We start from the raw sequence: 16,134 nt of genomic DNA on the forward strand, positions 1-16,134 counted from the left end.
TTGCATCCTTGAGGGATTAATTTATCATACAGAGGAATTCTTGCATCCTTGAGGGATTAATTTATCATACAGAGGAATTGATCCACAGGGCTGCTGGTCTCGCTGTTGATGGCGAGGGTTCAGATCAACAATAACTCTGCCGAACCATCTCCACCACCTACCATCTCCGCCTCTCCCACTTCCTCTGCTCTTCTCTTCACCCACATGAACCTGGCGGCAGCCTAACTTCCATCACTGCTCTCTCTCTCTCTCTCTAATCGTCTGTAACTTTCCTACATAATCTCTCTCTCTGACCCTCTACAGCTTTCCCACATCACTTCTCTCTCTCTCTCTAAACCTCTACAACTTTTCCACCTCACTGCTCTCTATCTCCAACCCCTTTATGATCCTTCACTAATCCCTTTCACGACCCTTTTCTTTTCTCTCTCTAAAAAAACCCTCAACAACGATCTCTTCTCCCTAGAAGGGGTACCATCACTATTGTTATTGATTCAATTTACGACAATTCCTTATCACCTCTAACCAAAGTCATTGGATGGTGATAAAGCTTGTGATCATGCATTAGAGAGAGAAAAGACAGATGGTTCGTGATGGTAACCTCTGCCTGGCCCTTAGTTAGGATTTTATCTTATGAGAGGAAAGAGCTAAAAATCAAAAAGGAGTTCTTTGTCACTGGATTGTTCTCACCTCCTATCTCAGATTTCTTCGGACTATCTGATTGGGCCAAGAGAGGTTGAAATCTTTCATACTATCATGATGTGAAGATTATTGGTTATAACAAAGTAGTTTTTAAGCTACAATCTAAGGAAGAGATTAGTAGAGCTCTTTGTAATTGATTCTGTCAGTTACGTAGGAGTCTCCTGCCATTAAACCTCTGGAAGCCCTCGGATCACAGATCCTTTATTCAACAGGAGTCGTTATGGATTGGCCTTTTTGACATCCCTTTGCATGCTTGGAACTTGGGCATTATCAAAAAGATTGCTAATGTGGTGGGCTCTTATGTGGATATAGACTGGGACTCTTTCTTAAGTAAGGTTTGCAAGATGATTTGGATCGGAATCTCCACATATGTTGGTGCTCAACTACTTGACAAAGTTCGCCTGTCTGTGGGAGATGACTCTATCGAAGTTGGCATTATTAAGGACGGTAGTACACGGGGAGTACTTGGACAACCTACTGCTTCACGGTCTCTGAATTTGTATCAAAGGAAGAGGAACCCACAACTGCCGGAATTTGGGAGGTTGCCGGAGCATTCATTCTCGAAAAAAGTTGTTTCTGTCAAACTGTCCCTACGACAGATACATAATTAATTTCAAATTCAAAAATCAAGTAACGCCGAAGGTCTCAAAAAAATGTGCTGTGGTGGGACGGTTTCCTAACCACATAGAGGGTTTTTCGCATTCTTTTGGTAACTGCCATCTGGATTATGATATAGGCAATATTAACAAAGTTTATGGCGAAGGAATGTAACAAGGAAATTTTTGTTTCATCGTTGGATGTTGACTTGTCTTATCGGCTTCTGGGTAGACTAGTAGTAGAGGTTTGTGATCCTGAGGGTCCACCAAGGTTTTTTGAGTCAGGTTGCTATAATACTCCAAAAAGGCCAGCGGAGGACAAGCAATTGATTTGTTGGAAAGGGAACGTCTCCCATCATGTCAGCCTTTGTTGGAGAGGAGAGATAATCAAGTACAAGTGGCCTTTAGTTGGCCCAATTGCCTTGAAAAAGGTATTCAACCTCAAGTTTCCAAAGGTCTTCTCTTTTCCTCGAAGAGTTCCCCACCTTCGGCTACATCCATGGTTCTCCTCCTTCTCCATTACAAACTCGTGGGTCAAGCTTGGTGCCTCCTCCTCCTTGTGTGTTTCATGTACTCTAAGAAGATGCATCCTCTCCTGTTTTGCCTGGCTGCCACCAAAAAGAGTAGGACTTGCTTTGATCCCCTTCTAGTCGATCCCCTTGTGATAATGGTGATTGAGCAGGAAGAGGAGGGTGCGATTATGGAACATCTAAGTGTGGCGCCTGTGTTAAGGGAGGAGTTGCCTACTCAACCAGTTAAGGAGACTGATGCTTCTCATCTACAGATGTTGGTCTCTTCTGAGGCTACTTCAGTCAACATCAGTACTTCCGAGCACACTCTTCCTGTCATGGACTTTACGGATGATACGCCGCTGGTGGGGAAGATGATGGTTGAAATGGGGATGGATGATGCCCTACTTGTGACTGTGATGGATGCTATTAGAAAAAACTGCAAGGCTATGGCTAGGAAGACCACCGAGAAGCAACATTTAGTTCATGTGCGAGATTCTAAGATTGAGGAAGCTACTCTTTTATCTGATGGTGTTCTCAGGCTTCCTGCTGGTGGTGCTTCTGGGGTGGATGCTGATAAAACACTAAGTGATACATTGAAGAATGCTGGTAAGAAGAAGAAGGTTTTCCACCGTAGTGTCCATTCTTCGGCTAGACTGGAGGCGTGTGGGGTGTCTAAAGGCGGATATTTGGCTACTGCTCTTGCTATTCGTGATCCTGAGGTGGTAGAAGTTGACTAAGACTCATTGTATTCATTGCCCTCATCAGATGGAGCAACGTTTGAATCGAGGTTGCTCGAAGAAGACTATTTTGGTTGTGGTCTTTCTGGACTAGGTTTTTCATTCTCTACCTTTCATTTCTGATGAATTTGCTTTCCTAGAATGTGAGGGGCTTGGGTGACCCTAAAAGAAAACGTTATGTTTTGTTTTTAGTGGCTAAGTATAAATCTGTACTTTTGGAGTTACGAGAGACAAAACTTCCTAATCCCACACTTGCGGGGGTGAGGGAAGTTTGGGGCCATGGGGTAGTGTCCTTTGTTGGTATTGATGTAGTGGGTAGTTTTGGAGGCCTATGGATTATTTGGGATCCTTTGATTCTCTCATCTTTTGAGACCATTATCAAAGAGAATTTACTTTTGTTGGGTTTTAAGGGTTCTAACTTGGATTTTACTTGGGGCTTTATGAATGTCTATGAGCTAAATGCTTCCTCCTTGAAAGATGGTTTTATTTCTGACATGCACTCTGTAACTCGGTCTGTGCCATATCCTGTTCTCATTATGGGGGATTTTAACCTTATTATGTGGCTTGATGAATATAAAGCAGGCCACCCAATTAATTTTTTGATGAGAAAGTTTAATGATTTCATTGAGACCAATGTTCTTCGACCTACCTATTGTTGGTACTAAGTTTACTTGGTCAAATAATAGTTTAAGTAATCTTGCAACGTCCAAATTAGACAAATTTCTTGTGGCTGCTGACTGGTTAGAAGTTTACCCGCTAGCCTTTGTGAAATCAGTGGTGCGACTCTCCTCAGATCATGTCCCCATTCTTCTAAATACAAGAAGTCTGAGGGGAGGGGCCATGCCTTTTCACTTTGAGGTGGGATGGTTAGCTGAAAAAGAGGCGGTGGAAATCATTAAAAGAACTTGGCTGAATACGGTGGTGATTGGCCAGATGGATTTCCAAATTCACAAAAAATTGTCGTATGTTAAACAAAAGTTGCTAGATTGGAAGAGCGTGAATAAGGTGGATATTAAAGCTAAGATTGAAGTGGTCATTGCAGATATTGAAGGCTTAGAGTCAGGTCTGCATAAATAGTGGAGAATTGTCTGAGGCTCTGACTATTGAGAGGAATCTGAAATTGAAGGAGCTTGAGGAGTTACGTAGGATCGATGAAGTTTATTGGAAGCAGCGTTCGAGGAATAAGTGGTTGAAAGCATGAGACCTCAATACAAAATTTTTTTATGCTATTGCTTCCTCCAGACGAAGACAAAATGATGTTTCAGGATGGACAATCCTTAGAATAGATCTTGAGAACTTTGTGGCCATGGAAGAGGGTGTAGTGAACCATTTTAAGAAGGCTTTTTCTATAGAGGTTTTTTTGAGTCCAAGATTTCCCAATGTGCCCTTTAAGGTGCTTCAAAGGGACCAAGCCTCCAACCTGGAGAGACCCATTTCTATGGAGGAATTGAAAAAAGTTGTTTTGGCCTTGATTGGGGATAAGGCACGGGGTCCAGATAGTATCCCTATGGTGTTTTTTAAAAAAATTTGGGATATTTTGAATGAGGACTTACTCGCCATGGTCAGAGAGTTCTTTATTAGGAGTCAGATATTTAAAGGTATTAACTCAACCTTTTTGGCTCTAATTCCTAAAAAATTGAATATCAGTGAGTTTTTTGATTTCAGACTTATTAGCCTGCATACGAGTACCTATAAAATTATTGCTAAAATTATTGCTGAGAGACTTAAAGAAGTTCTTCCCTTCCTCATCTCAAAGTCGCAGTCGACGTTTATCAAGGATAGGCAGATTACAGATAGTGTTCTAGTGACGCAAGAATGCATTCACTCTCGTGTTCTCAGTAAAGTGGAAGGTGTTATGCTAAAGTTGGACATGGAGAAGGCTTATGACAGGATGGAATTGGGGGTCTGGTTAAAAATTATGAAATTGATGGGTTATGGTGATAGATGGAGAAGTTGGATTTATGGGTACCTTTCTTCTACGCACTTCACTATTCTATTCAAAGGAAGTCCTACTGGTTTTTTCAATGCCTCTAGGGGACTTCGCCAAGGTGATCCTCTATCACATTTTCTTCATACCATTTATGTAGAATGTTTTAGTCTCATGCTAAGTAACATTGAGAGGAGTGGAGCCTTCACAGGTTTCCAAATTGCAAACTCTGATATCACTGTGTCTCATCTCCAATATACGGATGATACACTTGTGTTTTGTGATGCTAAAGCAGAACAACTGGAAAATATTGCAAGATTACTTGAAATTTGCGAAGTGGTTTTTGGGATCAAAGTAAACCTTCACAAGTCGTCTTTGCTAAGTATTAACTGTGGAGAGAGGTAGGTTGAGAACCGTGCAAGAGTGGTGGGTTCGTTTCCTATTATCTACTTGGGCCTACCAATTTCGGATTCTAAATTCACTATTGTTGTATGGGACAATGTAATTGAAAGAATACAAGTTAAGTTAGATTTACGAAAGCACAAGTACTTATCTTTTGGTGGTAGGGTAACTTTGCTCCGTTCCTGCTTAGCCAACAACTTTCTTGTATATCAGATGTCCTTGATCCAAATTCTGGCTTCAGTGGGGAGAGGGATAGAGAAAATGATTTGAGATTTCCTTTGGGGATTGGGGGAAGAGCATAGAAAGTTCCATTTGGTTAGATGGGATAGGGTTTGTACTCCCAAATGTAAAAGGCGCCTTGGTATTTGTATTATTAGGAAACTTAATAAGGCTTTACTGTGTAAATGGTGGTGGCTTAGTACTTGTTTTAATGATCATCTTTGGTATAATGTGCTTCTCTTAAAATATGGGATGGACAACCACAATTTATGGCTCGGTGGAGGTAGAGGGAAGGAGGTCTCTTACACTTGGAAAACCATTTATAATTGTAGACCTATGATCTCGGGGAATTTTAAATGGAATGTTGGCAATGATAGGCAAGTCTTATTTTAGCATCATAAGTGGATTGGAATGTGCACCCTTAAAGTTGCTTTCCCTGATCTTTTCTGTGTGGTCGCTGAACCATATTTGTTTATTGGAGATGTAGTAGAAAGAAGAGGCGATAGGTTGTTTTGGAATATCAATCTCAGATACAAGAGGCTGAGTAATGTTATTGTCTCCCAATGGTGTGCCTTAATGGAATTGTTGGAACAAATTTACATCTTACATGATGCTGTAGAAGAGATAGTATGGGAGATTAAGAGTGATAGTATTTTCTCAGTAAAATCCTGTTACAATTTGTTTTTCCATGATCGCTATAGGTGGTCCTTTCCTGGGATTGTCCATATTTGGAAATGGCCTATTCCCCATAAAGTTCAGCTTTTTATCTGGCTTGCAGCACAACACAAAATTTTGACAATTGATAATCTTATGAAGCGAGGTAACATTTTGACTAATGTATGTTTACTTTGCAAACAAGACAGGGAATATGTTGCACACTTGTTGATGCATGGTCCTTTCTCCTCCTGGATCTGGCACTGGTTGCTTAATTTGGTTGGAGTTTCTATGGTTATGCCGTAGAAGATATCCGAAAGGCTCACACAATTATCAATGCACTTTCTTCTTAAGACAGGGAGACTTATATGGAAAAATGTAGTAGGAATAATATTGTGGGAAATCTGGAAAGAAAGGAATAGAAGGACTTTTGAAGGTGTAGTCTTACCCTTCCAAAAGGTCATTCTATTAATTCAATAGTCTATTTGGTATTCTCTCTCTGTGACCAGAGAGGCATGGGAAATTACCAAACTGGACGTCATGTCCAACCTCTCCAATCTTTCTATACTTGGAGTGAGGAAAGTTAGACCTACGGCTTTATGGTGTGGTCCTCCCTTTGGATGCCTTAAGATTAATTTTGATGGTAGTTCAATGGGTAATCCAGGTCCGATGGGTATTGAGGGAATTATTCAAGATTGTTTTAGGAATACTATTCTTTTTTATGCAAAACCTATTGGTGTGGTAACTTCACATCTAGTAGAGATGGGCGCTTTACTCAGGGGATTGCTTATTTTTGTACACCGCAACTTGGGAAACATTTGTATTGTTGAAGGGGATTATTTGAACATCATAAAATGGTGTAGGAAAGAGCAATATGTTCCCTAGGAACTTCGGTATCTGTGGCTACAGATTTTGGATGTCTCAGCTTCCTTATCTATTTCTTTCTCCCATGTATTTCGCGAGGCTAATGATGTTGCTGATGCTTTGGCTAAAGGGGGTGTTGCCCTTGATTCTATTATTGTTTATTCTGATGTAATTTCCCTTTAGCATTTCAATAAATTTTTGAACATTGGTAAAAAAAAAAAAAAGAAGTTAATATTCACTTAAAAAATACAAAACTATAAAACTACTATTACTTACATTTTTTTTTTTCTTCTTTTGTTTATTTTCCCCCTTTGAACGAGCCTAACCCTTTTTATCTTTCCTGTCCAAACGTTGCATTCACAACTATGCTCCTCGTCCATAACTCTTTAATTTTTAATTTCATTGGTTTTATTTAATTATGTTAATTTTATGAAAGACTACATCTTGAAAACACGTTTGAGTTTTGAAAACCGAAAGCTTTCTTCTTCTTCTTCTTCTTCTTTCCTTTTTTATTTTTAGTAATTATAATCAAATGCTTGTTGTTTTTCTAGTTGACCATAACAAAACACTATGAAAATTATTGAAAAGGATTACGCATGATAGCATTAAGTGAACCCACTTGTGGTTTACATTGCATAATGTGATTATAATAAGGAAATTTGTTTCATGCGGGCTGGACCGCATGACTACATATGCGGTCCATGATAGCATTAAGTGAACCAACTTATGGTTTATATTGCATAATGTGATTATAACAAGGAAATTTGTTTCATGCGAGCTGGACCGCATGACTACATATGAGGTCCAAAAAGTGTAAAGAATTTATCTCAAGAGTGGATGCATGTAGGTGTTCCATCTAAAAACTATGGAAACCTACAGTCCAAGTGGTTTCTAACTAAAATTATTATTTTATTTTTAAAAATTTAATTATTTTTTCATATTCATGATCTCCATGTTAGAGATTACATGTCCGTAAAAATTAAGTAAAAAAATCCATCTCAAGAATAGATTTATTAATAGGTCCACATTTCTACATATGAGGGCATGGGCGCATAGAAACCGGGTACTTATAACAAATATGAATTTAAATTATTAAAAGTATAATTTTTATACTGTAAAAAGATGTTAGAAAAAGAGACTGGTTTTAATTGGTTAGCGCTTGATGATTTACAATGCTACGTCCTAGGCTCAATTCCTACTAAAGGTGGGAGCCCTTTACATTTTTTAGGTAATCATCTCTCTCTCTCTCTCTACTATATATATATATATATATGTCTTATTTTTTGTCTCTCAATTCCCATATTCTGTAGTATTAGCCCATGGGACTAAACTGTACATTGGTTCCATGACCAAAACAGCAAGGAATTTATTAGAACCTAGACCTCTCAAGTATTATTTGATCATCACTAGGAAAATCTGAAGAAATAAAAAAAAAATAGAGAAATAAAGTACACCACTTTGCAGCTAAAAAGCTGCTCCAATAATGACCATGGAATTTGGGTTGTGGATAATCAAATTTGGGGTTTTAGGATAATGGGGTTTCAAGAACTCAAAATCTAGTTTTGGTTTTTCTTTCGACACAAATCACAAGACAATAGACAATGAATCATAGAAATCGCCTGTCTTTTGCCCAATGGACCTGCTATACACTATAGTCCCTCGGAAGCTCTACTTTCAAGTAATATGTTAACATGCCTATATCTGATGCACAACGCCTGCCCTTTCTCCGAAAACATTTTTCACTATAACTCAAAATTTATTCTCATACCTAATTCTGAAGCTTAAAGCTTAAAAATATATATAGATTGAGTTGGGAAAAAATTTATAAATAAATATTTTAGATAATGTGTTACAAAATAAGCTACTTTTAAAACTTAAAGATCCTTTGTCATGTCCTGTGTTATCAATGGAAGAATTTTGCACCAGCACAACCTTGGTGGGTTTCCTTGCTTCTATTGCACAAAGTTGTAACCTCTTGTAGACTTTTTCCGTATTTTTTTTTTTACAGGTAATTTAGTAAGGAAGGGTCCTCTACCTATAGTAGGCTTAGTGGGTGGGTTTCCTTGCTTCTATAGCACAAAGTTGAAGCCTCTTTTGGGACTTTTCTCTCCGTTGGTTTTTATTTTTTGGATTATATATTATGAGATTATTTATCTTTGTTACAAAGATGTCATAATTATTGCTAACTGTTTAGATGTCAAATTGGACAAAAATTTTATTTGGGACTTTAAGTCTAGTCAATGACATACTAACAATTATATAATTTGAAATTGGATGGGCAAGAGTGATTGTGATTTCCTTATGTTAAAAATAAATGATATATTTATGTATTGTTTTTTTTTTTTCCACCATGCCCATTCCTGGATTTTTTTTCCGTATGTATTACTATTTACATTAAACCAATGGTTTAAAAAACGGATCGGTGACCTCGATCGAGCTTCCAAAAAACCGATCCGGATGGGCGAATCCACGATCCGGATCGGGAATCGGGTGAATTGGTCAGAATAAAGCTTAAAAAAAATTCGAAAAAATTATTAAAATTCATTATAAATATTGTTTTTTAAGAATTCAATAAAAAATGAGGGTACTCCATTAAGAATTTTCATGTTTTTGAATGAATATGCGAATATTGATATGTTCTTTCCCTGCATGAACCGCCATTCAGCATTTAATTTACAGTATTTCGTGCTCATCCCTACACTGTTGCTGTTGGGACTCGATATGTGAATAATATGGCTGGGATAGGGTGGCCTCAGAATCATCATCTCTCTCATTTTCTCTTTGAATAATATGGATTAAAAAAAAAATAACAAATTTTCAAAAAAATCGATCATGGATTAAAAAAAAAATCACAAATTTTCAAAAAATTCTATCATGGATTACAAAAAAAAATTCGATCATGGATTAAAAAAAAAATCACAAATTTTCAAAAAATTCAATCATGGATTACATAAAATTCGATCATGGATTACATAAAATTCGATCATGGATTACATAAAATTCGATAATGGATTACATAAAATTCGATCATGGATTACAAAAAAAACAAACAAAAAAAAACAAAAAATTCAATCATGGATTACAAAAAAAGAAAAAAACAGTTCGATCATGGATTACAAAAAATTCAATCATGGATTACAAAAAACTCTATCATGGGTTACAAAAAAAGCAAAAAACAAAAAATTCAATCATGGATTACAAAAAAAAAAACAAACATTTCGATCATGGATTACAAAAAAAAAACAAACATTTCGATCATGTATTACAAAACATTCGATCATGGATTACAAAAAATTCTATCATGGGTTACCAAAAAAAAAAATAAAATAAAATAATCGATCATGGATTACAAGAAAAGAAAACAAACATTTCGATCATGGATTACAAAAAGTTCTATTATGGGTTACAAAAAACCAAAAAATTCGATCATGGATTACAAAAAAACAAAAACAATTCGATCATGGATTACAAAAAAATCGATCAAGTATTACAAAAAAATCTATCATGGATTACAAAAAAAAAAAAAAAAAAAAAAAAAAAAAAAAAAAAAAAAATTCCGTACGGACTCGCCGATTTCGTACAGTGAATCGACGATTCACTGTACAGAATCGTCCGGTTCTCTCTAAAATCGGACGATTTCCGATTTTTTAAGCTATCCGATCCCCTTTTCACGATTTCTGAGTCTAACCGAGCAAGTCCGATTCGAGTCGACGTTTTTTAAAACACTGCATTAAACAATTAACCTTGTCTCTCCCATCTTAAAATGTCACAAAAAACTACCAACCACAACCAAACTCAATAAACGTCCACTCTCTCTCTCCCTCGAACCTTCTCTTCATGTTACTACCACAGGGAATCTCCAGACCTCTCCCACTCCCTCTCATGCCCAAATTCTTCCCTCCTCTCTCTCTTCACCATATCACACCTGCCTTCAACTCCCTCATCAGAACCCACACACACAACCACCAACCCCATAAGGCCATCTTAACCTACACTCAAATGCTTAAAACCAACACCCCACCAAACCATTTCACCTTCCCCTCTCTCCTCTCCTCATGTGCCCAAACCTTCTCTCTCTACATTGGCCAATCCATCCATACCCATATCATACACCTGGGTTTCAATTCCAATGTGTACACAGACACTGCCCTCCTCCACATGTATTCTTCCTGTAAATCCATGGCCTCAGCCTGCAAAATATTTGATGAAATGACCCAAAAGAACTCCGTTTCTTATAACGCCATGATCACTGGTTATACCCATAATCGCGAGTTCTCGAATGCTCTGAAATTGTTTTCGGAGATGCAAATTTCTGGGTTCAAGCCGACTGAGACCACGGTGACTAGCGTTCTCTCTGCTTGTGCTCACTTGGGTGCTTTGAACCAGGGGAAATGGGTCCATGAATACATAAAAACCAGGAATTTAACTGTAAATGTCTTTGTGGGTACTTCACTAATTGACATGTATGCAAAATGCGGGAGCATAGATGAGGCCATGGTGATGTTTGATGGCACGAGACATAGGAATGTGTACACATGGAATGCCATCATATCAGGCATGGCCATGAATGGCTATGGTGAAAAAGCTCTGAAACTCTTTAGAGAGATGGTGGGTGATGGCCATGTCAGGCCTGATGGGGTGACATTTCTTGGTGTGTTATGTGCTTGCAGCCATGAGGGGCTGGTTTATCAAGGTTACCAGTACTTGGCCATGATGAGAGATGAATTCAGCGTGACGCCATGTATTCAACACTATGGATGCATGGTTGATCTTCTAGGCCGAGCTGGTTTATTAGAAGAGACTATGTCTTTGATTGAGTCCATGCCCATTGAACCAGATGCCATAGTTTGGAGATCACTGCTTGGAGCATGTAGGATTCATGGAAGAACCGATCTCTCAGAGCTTGCAGTCCAGAACCTCCTCCGATTAGAGCCTGGAAATGGTGGGAATTATGTCCTTCTCTCTAACCTCTACGCCCGTGCTCATAGGTGGAATGATGTCGCTCTAGTGCGAGAAACTATGAAACTTAGAGGGATTCGAAAGGAACCCGGGTGTAGCTCAATAGAAATACAGAATGTGGTCTATGAATTCATAGTTGGGAAGGCAGTTTCGAAAGAGATTTGTAGGATGTTGAGTGATGTAGAGAGAGAGTTGAGGCTTGCTGGTTATGTAGTAGACACAGAGATGGTTTCTTATGATGTGGAGGAAGAAGAGAAAGAAACTTCTCTAATGTATCACAGTGAGAAGCTTGCTCTGGCTTTTGGGCTTCTAAAGATTCAAGAAGGGGAAGTCATAAGGATTGTGAAGAATTTGAGAGTGTGCAAGGATTGTCACACTTATTTTAAGCTTGTTTCAAAGGTTTATAGGAGAGATATAACAGTTAGAGATAGAAACAGGTTTCACCACTTTAGAGGTGGAGATTGTTCTTGTGGAGATTACTGGTGAAGGGGCATGGGGTGAGGATTTTGTGGTCAAGTATCCCCAGCTTCACAGCCAAGAGAAAGGTCCTATGAATTGGCCAGGAAATGATTGACAGAAGGAGATCTGGGCCAGAGTGTTGCATAACGCTTGTTTAGGTGATTTTACTGATTTACATTTGCATCTGTGGAGAAACTCCGGCGACCCAGCTCAGACTTGCCTGAGTAACTTAGACTTGCCACCCTGGCAACTCTGAGTATCCCGAGTTGGGTGATCCAACTCGAGGATCTTAAAATAAAATTATATATATATATATATATATATATATATAAAATAAAACATTTATTTGTAATGTAATTTTTTTATGTTTTCTATCTTTTTAACAAAGGTTGGAAAGAGTTTTGGCCATTAATACTTATTTTTATATTTTCCCTTCTTTTTGTATTATTTTTAAAATACTTTTTAAATCTCGTGTAGATGTATTTTGTTTAATTTTATTTCAAACATATTTTTCCTATTTTTTGGATTTGTTTTGTATTTTTTTATGTTTGAACATTTTTTGCTTGGCCAAAATCTACCCGACACGGCTCGGCCATGTCGAGTGTCCACACCAAAGAAAGAGAGAGAGAGAGAGAGAGAGAGAGAGGGGTTGTTGAGGTGTAAGCCCCAAACCATACACTGAAAAAATCAAGGCTTGTTAAATTTTTTTAAAAAAATATTCAAGGTTTCTTATCTATAGAAAAAATCAAGGCTTGTTAATTCTAAGAAAAAAAAGGGGGAAATGATGTCCGTACCATTTTATTTGACTGTTATTGCGTTTGGTTAAAAAATATGAGAAATTTATGCTGCGGTCCTTGTTCCCCTAGATTTTTTATTTTTTTTCAAGTTTGCCTGAGGTCCGGCATTTTAAATGTCGGACTGGCCAATATTTTAGTCGGTCCATGTCCGAAACATCGGACCGCCTTAAATATTAAAAAAATAAAGTATAAATATTGTCCGAAGTTAGAAACATCGGACCGCCTTTTCAGTAACATGGTACGAGTCATGTTGATTACATGCATAAATACTCCAGCATGTGTTACCAATTAGGACCAATTAAGATTGTACATATAGTAGTATTTGATAACATAGCTCTCGCAATGTGCTCCAATTATGATTTCACCAATTAATTTCACCAATTAAAGTGGTCGATTGCCCTTAAACCTCAGTTTTTGAGGGTTTAAGGTGGTCCGACGATTTGAACATCGAACCAACAAAATAATGTACGATGCTTTTAACATCAAACCAGTAATTATCATTAAATTAAAAAAATATATATAACGTATAATCTGATGTTTAAAACATATGAACTTGAAAAACATAAAAGAAAATGGGAGTGAAGGGACCAGACCATAATAACAGTAAAATTAGACATAAATTTCACTATAAAAACAAACCAAGACTTCTTATCCCAAAACAAGAGAGAACAAATATCTCTTGGGAATGGGGTTGAGGTCATGGTGGAGCCTTAGTCAACAATTAACTATTTCTTTCAGGTGCGGTTTGTATAGAGCTTAGGTTTTAAACTATCAAATTAGAGCTTACCTTCAAATAGCATCGAGAATGTGGATTTAATACTGAAAATCTTTGTGATAGCTTTAAAATATATTTTTATCTTTACTTATAAAGTTTAAAGCTTCAAAAATAGTATAGATCAACAGATCTATGAAAATTTAAAAATCTTGAAAATTGACGGTAAAAAAATATACTCCAAAATATATTATTTCTAAAACTGAAAATCTATTTTTTTTTTCATGTCCATGTATTTTGATATCGAGATGATCAATTTGATGACATTAGGGCATCAAAAGAACCTCTTCAAATGAAATTTGTGAGATAGGCTCAAATTTGATTATTTAGAGCCTCGGCTCTATATAAACTTTTCCCACTTCTAAAAGATGTATGAGGCAGGGAATATATTCCCCACTTACCTACCCAAATAAGCGAGATGGAAACGATGGAGGACATATTGTGATCCCAAGAGCCCACACGTTGTGGACTCCTCCAGCCACAAAAAAGGAACTCCACGATTGCTCCTCCAGTACTCTGCCTTAACGCATTATATACACTGAAACAAGACCTCCGTGCGCAGACTCCACTGCAACCACTTGCTTTTATATACAGGCCTCCACAAAGCTATCCATAAGCAACCTTTATTGGGAGAGAGAACCCAATTCAGATCTCTCCCCATTTCCATTATCTTCTCTCAAGAGATAGAAACTTTGGAGAGACCCAATTCATAGACCTCATCTTCTCTAGATCACAATTCTCTCTCCATATTATCTATTAGGAGTCTATCTCTCAAGAATTCACTCAAAATCCATCTTCTTCTCTCTAGAAACTGAAACTTTGGAGAAACCCAAGTCACATGACCCATCTTTGCTAAATTACAATTCTCCCTTTATCTCATCTGATATGAGAGACCCTGAACTATTTGCCATGGATCATGAAGCCAGAAAGGGAAAGAAGGGGCACAATCGCCATGTGGCCTCAGGAAGTGAGCTCTTTTCGAGCACAAAAGTTGTTGCAGATGCTGCAAAATCAGCCATGAGCCATAAGACTGAGAATTTAAACAAAGGGAAGGTAGCCGGTGCAGCGACCGAACTTGTTGGAGCAGCCAGCCATTACGGAAAGCTCTAAGAGAAGTGCTTTGGAAAATATATGGAGAATGCAGAGACTTATCTTCACAACTATGAAGAGACTCATGGTGGTTCAGGCACTAAACCCAGTGACCACTCGGTGACTGGTTCTCATGGCTCTGATTATTCGCGCAACAAACCTTAGGATAATTCGCACTCGGGGGGTGTCAAGGAGGGTGGATATGGAGATTATATCAAGATGGCTCAAGGGTTCTTCAACGAACCTTCGCAAAATTCGCACTCAGGGGATGCTAAGGAGGGTGGATATGGAGATTATATCAAGATGGCTGAAGGGTTCTTGAAGAAGCACTGAGTTATGGAATTGGCTCTCTGTAAATGTCGTAACCTTAGATGGATGCTTTGTCTCTTTCTGAGTATTTCTGAAAAAGTTATGGATCTGATTTGATGTTCTCTCTCTAGAATGGATGGTTTCTTCTTTTGCTGTTATATCAAATTTGTTTTATCATGTAACACTGCAATTTTTATGGAAATGGCTTTTGTGGTTTCTTCCTTATTGCAAATAGATCAATAGTTGTTGAGAAGTAGTCTGTCTCTTTGTTCTTGTGGATCTGTTATGAATGATATTTTCCTTGGTTCCTTCCATTATTGCATCAAGAGGTTGAGAAATTCTTGAAATTTTTAAGATTTGCAGGCCTAAGTCTCTCACTCATGTTTAACTACCCGGTGGAATCCACTCGGACTTTGCCCCTTGCCGAGCAGAGTACCCTGGTACAACTCACGCATATTGGGAGAAACAAAACAAAAAGCACCTCGGCTGAGTCCACTCGCTCTTGGTGGAGTTACTCAGCTCTGGCCAAGGTTGAGTCCAAGGCCTGAGCTGAGTTTAAAGGCATTGCTAACAGTTTAAAGGCACTGCTAACAGTTTAAAGGCACTGCTAATACTGATCTACTAAAAACTGTTTTAAATTGATGCATATGATCTTTTTCTTAACCCTTGTAAATTGGGGGAGGAAATCTTGAAAAAGGAGAGTTATTTCTATAGTTCTCTCTCTCTCTCTCCCCACATTATGAAACTGTTCTAGATCTATTATGCATGGTTTCTCCAAGGAGAGTTATTTCTATAGTTCTCTCTGTCTCTCTCCCCACATTATGAAACTGTTCTAGATCTATTATGGATGGTTTCTCCAAGGAGAGTTATTTCTATAGTTCTCTCTCTCTCCCCCATTATGAAAGTGTTCTAGATCTACTATGGATGGTTTCTACTTCACTATCAATTCTCTCTGTCCATATTATGAAACTGACTTAGATCTAGCATGGATGGTTTCTTCCTTCATTATTAGATCCTCACTCTCTCTCTCTCTCATCATATTATGAAACTGTTATAGATCTACTATTGATTGTTTTCTCCTCTCTCACTCTCTCCCTCCCTCTTTCCCCACATTATGAAACTGTTATAGATCTAATTTT

At 37.9% G+C, this 16,134-nt stretch overlaps 1 pseudogene across 1 annotated transcript; it reads left to right on the forward strand.

Moving 5' to 3' along the window:
• Positions 1 to 9,137: 9,137 nt before the first annotated feature.
• LOC105420100 (pentatricopeptide repeat-containing protein At4g21065 pseudogene) lies at positions 9,138 to 15,213 on the forward strand (annotated as a pseudogene). Its single transcript, XR_016040741.1, has one exon. The product of XR_016040741.1 is annotated as a pentatricopeptide repeat-containing protein At4g21065 pseudogene (transcript).
• The last annotated feature ends 921 nt before the right edge of the window (positions 15,214 to 16,134 follow it).

Source organism: Amborella trichopoda, chromosome 9 (genome assembly GCF_054954075.1).
Source record: "Amborella trichopoda isolate Santa Cruz 75 chromosome 9, AtrichopodaSantaCruz75HAP2 v2.0, whole genome shotgun sequence".
NCBI classification, from domain to species: domain Eukaryota; kingdom Viridiplantae; phylum Streptophyta; class Magnoliopsida; order Amborellales; family Amborellaceae; genus Amborella; species Amborella trichopoda.